The following is an 8,375-nucleotide window of genomic DNA, read 5'->3' on the forward strand; positions in this document are numbered from 1 at the left end:
AACCTCCTGGTACTCCAAAAAATCCCCGAACCTCTTTGGAACCATTCCGGTGTCTGTATATAACCTTCCAATATATCAATCTTTATCTATCGACCATTTAGAGACTCCTCATCATGTTCGTGATCTCATCCAGGACTCCAAGCAACCTTCGGTCACCAAAACACATAACTCATATAATACATATCGTCATTGAACGCTGGGCGTGCGGACCCTATGGGTTCGAGAAATATGTAGACATGACCGAGACACCTCTCCAGTCAATAACCAATAGCGTAACATGGATGCTCATATTGGTTCCCACATGTTCTACGAAGATCTTTATCAGTCGAACCACAATGTCAACATATGTTATTCCCTTTGTTATCGGTATGTTACTTGCCCGAGATTTGATCGTTGGTATCTTCATACCTAGTTCAATCTCGTTACCGAAAAGTCTCTTTACTCGTTCCGTAATGCATCATCCCGCAACTAAGTCATTAGTCACATTGCTTTTAAGTCTCCATATGATGTGCATTACCGAGAGGGCCCCGAGATACCTCTCCGATACTCGGAGTGACAAATCCTAATCTCGATCTATTCCAAGCCAACAAACACCTTTGGAGATACCTGTAGAGCATCTTTATAATCACCCAGTTTCGTTGTGATGTTTGATAGGACATAAGGCATTCCTCTGACGTCCGGGAGTTGCATAATCTCATAGTGGGAGGAATATATATTTGACATGAAGAAAGCAGTAGCAATGAAACTGAACGATCATTATGCTAAGCTAACGTATGGGTCTTGTCCATCACATTATTCTCCTAATGATGTGATCATGTTCATAAAATGATAACTCATGTCCATGGCTAGGAAACTTAACAATCTTTGATCAACAAGCTAGTCTAGTAGATGCATACAAGGGACATGGTGTTTTGTCTATGTATCCACACATGTATCAAATTTACAGTTAATACAATCCTAGCATGAATAATAGACATTTATCATGATATAATGAAATATAAAATAACAACTTTATTATTGCCTCTAGGGCATATTTCCTTCAGTCTCCCACTTGCACTAGAGCCAATAATCTAGTTCACATCGCCTTGTGATATAACACCAATAGTTCACATCTGTATGTGATTAACACCCATAGTTCACATCGCCATGTGACCAACAACCAAAGGGTTTACTAGAGTCAATAACCTATTTCACATCGCTATGTGATTAACACCCCAAGAGTACTAAGGTGTGATCATGTTCTGCTTGTGAAAGAAGTTTAGTCAACGGGTCTGCCATGTTCAGAGCCGTATGTATTTTGCAAATTTTCTATGTCTACAATGCTCTGCATGGAGCTACTCTAGCTAATTGCTCCCACTTTCAATATGTATCCAGATTGAGACTCAGAGTCATCTGGATCGGTGTAAAGCTTGCATCGACGTAACTCTTTACGATGAACTCTTTATCACTTCCATAACCGAGAAACACTTCCTTAGTCCTTTTAGGTAACTAAGGATAACTTTGACCGCTATCTAGTGATCCACTCCTAGATCACTATCGTCCCCCCTTGCCAAACTCATAGCAAGGTACACATCTAGTCTAGTACATAGCATGGCATACTTTATAGAACCTATGACTGAGGCATAGGGAATGACTTTCATTCTCTTTCTATCTTCTGTCGTGGTCTGGCTTTGAGTCTTACTCAACTTTACACCTTGTAATACCAGCAAGAACTTCTTCTTTGAGTGATCCATTTTGAACTCTTTCAAAATCTTGTCAAGTTATGTACTTATTGAAAAATCTTATCAAGCGTATTGATATATCTCTATAGATCTTGATGCCCAATATGTAAGCAGCTTCACCAAGGTCTTTCTTTGAAAAACTCCTTTCAAAGTCTCCTTTATGCTTTCCAGAAAATTCTACATCATTTCCGATCAACAATATGTCATTCACATATACTTATCAGAAAGGCTGTAGTGCTCCCACTCACTTTCTTGTAAATACAAGCTTCACCGCAAGTCTATATAAAACTATATGCTTTGATCAACTCATCAGTGCGTATATTCCAACTCCGAGATGCTTGCACTAGTCCATAGATGGATCGCTGGAGCTTGCACATTTTGTTATCACCTTTAGGATTGACAAAACCTTCTGGTTGCATCATATACAACTCTCCTTAGAGATATCCATTTAAGGAATGCAGTTTTGACATCTATTTGCCAGATCTCATAAAATATGGCAATTGCTAACATGATTCGGACGGACTTAAGCATCGCTACGGTTGAGAAAATCTCATTGTAGTCAACACCTTGAACTTGTCGAAAACCTTTTTGTGACTAGTCGAGCTTTGTAGATAGTAACACTACCATCAATGTCTGTCTTCCTCTTGAAGGTCCATTTATTCTCAGTGGCTTGCCGATCATTGGGCAAATCCACCAAAGTACATGGATCCTATCTCAGATTTCATGGCCTCAAACCATTTATCGGAATCTGGGCTCATCATAGCTTCTTCATAGTTTGTAGGTTTGTCATGGTCAAGTAACATGACCTCTAGAACAGGATTACCATACCACTCGGGTGTGAATCATGCTCTGGTTGACCTACGAGGTTCTGTAGCAACTTGATCTGAAGTTTCAAGATCATTATCATTAGCTTCCTATCCAGTTGGTGTAGGCATCACAGGAACAGATTTCTCGAATGAGCTACTTTCCAATTTGAGAGTAGGTACAATTACCTCATCAAGTTCTACTTTCCTCTCACTTATTTCTTTCAAGAGAAACTCCTTCTCTAGAAAGTTTCCGTTTAGCAACAAAATATTGCTTTCGGAGTTGTGGTAGAAGGTGTACCCAATTGTTTCCTTATGGTATCCTATGAAGACGCACTTCTCCGATTTGGGTTCGATCTTATCAGGCTGAAGCCTTTGGACATAAGAATTGCATCCCCAACCTTTAAGAAACAACAGCTTAGGTTTGTTTTCAAACCACAGTTCATATGGTGTCGTCTCAACGGATTTTAACGGTGCCCTGTTTAATGTGAATGCAACTGTCTCTAATGCATAACCCCAAAATGATACTGGTAAATTGGTAAGAGACATCATAGATTGCACCATATCTAATAAAGTGCGGTTACGACGTTCGGACACACCATTACGCCGTGGTGTTCCAGGTGGCGTGAGCTGTGAAACTATTCCACATTGTTTTAAATGAAGGCCAAACTCATAACTCAAATATTCTCCTCCATGATCAGATCGTAGAAACTTTATTTTCTTGTTACGATGATTCTTCACTTCACTATGAAATTCTTTGAACTTTTCAAATGTTTCATACTTGTGTTTCATTAAGTAGATATACCCATATCTACTCAAATCATCTGTGAAGGTCAGAAAATAACAATACTCACCACGAGCTTCAATACTCATCGGACCACATACATTGGTATGTATTATTTCCAATAAGTCATTAGCTCGTTCCGTTGTTCCGGAGAACGGAGTTTTAGTCATCTTGCCCGTAAGTCACGGTTCGCAAGTATCAAATGATACAAAATCAAGTGATTCCAAAAGTCCATCTGCATAGAGTTTCTTCATGCGATTTATACCAATATGACCGAAACGGCAGTACCACAAATAAGTTGCACTATCATTATTAACTTTGCATCTTTTGGCATCAATATTATGAATATGTGTATCACTACAATCGAGATTCAACAAACCATTAACATTGGGTGTATGACCATAGAAGGTTTTATTCATGTAAACAGAATAACAATTATTCTCTATCTTAGATGAATAACTGTATTGCAATAAACATGTTCTAATCAAATTCATGCTCAAAGCAAACACCAAATAACATTTATTTAGGTTCAACACTAATCCCGAAAGTATAGGGAGTGTGTGATGATGATCATATCAATCTTGGAACCTGAAAGTGCAATTTTCACTCAATTACATTTTGATGATTGATCACAATATGATTCGCGAGGACTAATGTCGGTTGTCAAGTTTATTTCAGGACATTATTGCCTCTTGTGCGTCGACGGACGTCGGTAACCCTATCAAGTCCAACGATAGAAAAGATAGTGTTCGGTGTCGGATCGAGAAGTTTTTCGGTTTCTTTTTGAGTCATAGGAACATCCATACTATCAAGAGGGGTTGCTATGATCTTGGAGTTGGGGAACTAAAACTTCTCTCTTCCTTCTTTGCTATCCGCTTCGGGCTTTATTGGGAGTTTCTTCATGTGTTGGGGCCTTCTCCCTCTTTTCTCCACCACCTCATGCTCCTCTCTGATCGGTGCGGGTGCCCGGGGTCTAGTGCTCTGGGCGCCCGGGTGCTTTGCCACCTCCACCTAGCCCCTCTCTGTCTGGTGCGGGTGCCCGGGGTTTGGGACCCCCGGGTGCCCGACCCTCTCGCCCGCCTCCTCCTCCTGGTCTCTGACCGGTGAGGGTGCTCAGGGTTTGGGACCCCCAGTTGCCTGGCCCTCTCGCCTACCTTCTCCCCCCGGCCCCTGACCGGTGCGGGTGCCTGGGGTTGGGGCCCCCGGGTACCCGCCCCCCTTCCTGTCGCCTCCTCTCCGCCCCTGCATGGTGCGGGTGCCCGGGGTTTGGGGCCCCCGGGTGCCTGGCCCCGTGCCCGCCGCCTCCCTGGTCGCTCGGGATGCCCGGGGCCTTGACCCCCCGGGTGCCCGAACCCCTTTAGACCGGTATCCGGGGCGGCGGCTGCTCAACGGGCAAATATCCCATGGGGGTATTTATACCCCCCTTCTTCTTCCTCCGAACCCTAGCCTTTGCCCAAGCTTTGCTCGTCCATTCCCAAATCACTAGAAGCTTGAGATCTCCCTCCTCAACGACCCAAACTTCACAATACTTGGAGGATAGAAGGAGGTTCCCCCGATATACACTTACACCAAACCGTTTTGCGTTCCCCGGCTTCTACATCATCATCAACTTGTTACTCTTGGGTGTTTAACACCCTAGACGGAAGAGGTATCCTCAGAGCCACAATCCATTGTGGTGAAGCTTCATGGTAACGTTGGGAGCCTCCAATTAAGTTGTGGAGATAGCCCCAACCTTGTTTGTAAAGGTTCAGTTGCCTCCTTCAAGGGCACCAATGGTGGAATCACGGCATCTCGCATGGTGTGAGGGCGTGAGGAGAATACGGTGGCCCTAGTGTCTTTTTGGGGAGCATTGTGCCTCCACACCGCTCCAACGGAGACGTACTTCCCTTCAAAGGGAAGGAACTTCGGTAACACATCCTCGTCGCCATTGGTTTCACTCTTGGTTATCTCTTACCTTTACTTGTGCAAGATATATTGTGGTCTATCCTTGCTTGCTTGTGTGTTTATTGTTGTAGCATCATATAGGTTGCTCACTAGTTGCATATCTTGACAACCTACTTTGATGCAAAGTTATATTTGGTAAAGAAAAGCTAAAAATTGTTAGTTGCCTATTCACCCCCCTCTAGCCAACTATATCGATCCTTTCAGAACCACTTTCAACACACATCATCACTTCACCCTCAACTAGTCTCTATTTATTCTGCAACTCCTGTTTCGAGTTACTAATCTTAGCAACCAAACAGGTATCAAATACCCAGGGGCTACTATGAGCACTAGTAAGGTACAAATCAATAACATGTATATAAAATATACCTTTGTTCACTTTGCCATCCTTCTTATCCGCCAAATATTTGGGGTAGTTCCGCTTTCAGTGACCATTTCCTTTGTAGTAGAAGCACTCAGTTTTAGGCTTAGGTCCAGCTTTGGGCCTCTTCTCGGGAGTGACAACTTGCTTTCCATTCTTCTTAAACTTCCCTTTCTTTCCCTTTGCCTTTTTCTTGAAACTAGTGGCCTTGTTTAATCATCAACACTTGTTGCTTTTTCTTGATTTCTACCTTCGTCAATTTCAGCATCACGAAGAGCTCGAGAATTGTTTTCGTCATCCCTTGCATATTATAGTTCATCACGAAGTTCTAGTAACTTGGTGATAGTGACTATAGAACTCTGTCAATCACTATCTTATCTGGAAGATTAACTCCCACTTGATTCAAGCGATTGTAGTACTCAGCCATTCTGAGTACATGCCCACTAGCTGAGCTATTCTCATCCATCTTGTAGGCAAAGTACTTGTCAGAGGTCTCATACCTCTTGACACGGGCATGAGTCTGAAATACCAATTTCTGCTCTTGGAACATCTTATATACTCCGTGGCGTTCAAAACATTTTCGAAATCCCAGTTCTTAGCCGTAAAGCATGGCACACTAAACTATCAAGTAGTCATCATATCGAGCTTGCCAAACATTCATAACGTCTCATGTGCTCCTGCAATTGGTCCATCACCTAGCGGTGCATCAAGGACATAATTCTTCTGTGCAGCAATGAGGATAATCCTCAGATCACGGACCTCATCCGCATCATTGTTAGTATCATCTTTCAACTTAGTTTTCTCTAGGAACATATCAAAAACATAAGGGAGCTACAACGTGAGCTATTGATCTACAACATAATTTGCAAATACTATCAGGACTAAGTTCATGATAAATTAAAGTTCAATTAATCATATTACTTAAGAACTCCCACTTAGATAGACATCCATCTAGTCATCTTAATGATACATGATCCAAATCAAGTAAACCATGTCCAATCATCACGTGAGATGGAGTAGTCATCAATGGTGAACATCTCTATGTTGATCATATCTACTATATGATTCACGTTCGACCTTTTGGTCTCCAGTTTTCCGAGGCCATATCTGTACATGCTAGGCTCGTCAAGTTTAACCCGAGTATTCCGCATGTGCAAAACTGGCTTGCACCCGTTGTATTTGAACGTAGAGCTTATCACGCCCGATCACCACGTGGTGTCTCAGCACGAAGAATTTTTGCAATGGTGCATACTTGGGGAGAGCACTTATACCTTGAAATTTGGTAAGGGATCATCTTATAATGATACCGCCGTACTAAGCAAAATAAGATCCATAAAAGATAAACATCACATGCAATAAAAATATCTGACATGATATGGCCGTCATCATCTTGTTCTCATGATCTCCATCACCGAAGCAACATCATGATCTCCATCGTCACCGACTTGACACCTTGATCTCCATTGTAGCGTCGTGTTCATCTCGCCAACCATTGCTTCTATGACTATCGCTACCTCTTAGTGATAAAGTAAAGAAATTATATAGCGCTTGTATTTCATACAATAAAGCGACAACATATGGCTCCTGCCAGTTGCTGATAACTTTTACAAAACATGATCATATCATACAACAATCTTTATATCACATCATGTCTTGACCATATCACATCACAACATGCCCTGCAAAAACAAGTTAGACGTCCTCTACTTTGTTTGTTGCAAGTTTTACGTGGCTGCTATGGGCTGCTAGCAAGAACCGTACATACCTACGGCACACAAAAAACCACAATGGTGATTTATCAAGTTTGCTGTTGTAACCTTCACAAGGATGGGCTGCAGTCAAATTTGATTCAACTAAAGTTGGAGAAACAGAGACTCGCCAGCCACCTTCATGCAAAACTAGTTGCATGTCTGTCAGTGGAACCGGTCTCATGAACATGGTCATGTAAGGTTGGTCCGGGCCGATTCATTCAATAATACCGCCGAATCAAAATAAGACATTGGTTGTAAGTAGTATGACGCTCACCGCCCACAACTCTTTGTGTTCTACTTGTGCATATCATCTACGCATAGACATGGCTCGGATGCCACTGTTGGGAAACGTAGCATGCAATTTCAAAACATTTCCTATGCTCATGCAAGATCTATATAGGAGATGCATAGCAACGAGAGGGGGAGAGTGTGTCCATGTACCCTCGTAGACCAAAAGTGGAAGCGTTAACATCACGCAGTTGATGTAGTCAAACGTCTTCTCGAATCAACCGATCAAGTACCGGACGTATGACACCTCCGAGTTCTGCAAACGTTCAGCTCGATGACGTCCCTCGAACTCTTGATCTAGTAGAGGCACGAAGGAGTCGATGAGTTGCGTCAGCACGATGGCGTGATGACGGTGTTGGTGAAGTGATCCGCGCAGGGCTTCGCCTAAGCACTACGACAATATGTCTGGAGGAGTAAACGGTGGAGGTGGGCACCGCACACGGCTAAACAATAGATGTCCTTTGGGGGTTCCCCCCCGCCCCCGTATATAAAGGAGGAGGGGAGGAGGCCGGCCACAATCGGCGCGCAAAGGAGGGGGGACTCCTACTAGGACTCCACTCCTAGTAGGATTCGCCCCCCTCTTTTTCCTTCTTACGGAGTGGGGGAAAGGGGAAACAGGTGGAGAGGGAGAAGAAAAGGGGGGCCACGCCCCCACCCCTTGTCCAACTAGGATTGGATTGGGGGGGGGGGGCACGTCCCGTGGCCCGCCTCCTCTTCTCCACT

The sequence above is a fragment of the Triticum aestivum genome, unplaced genomic scaffold, assembly GCF_018294505.1.
Source record: "Triticum aestivum cultivar Chinese Spring unplaced genomic scaffold, IWGSC CS RefSeq v2.1 scaffold124330, whole genome shotgun sequence".
Lineage (NCBI taxonomy): Eukaryota > Viridiplantae > Streptophyta > Magnoliopsida > Poales > Poaceae > Triticum > Triticum aestivum.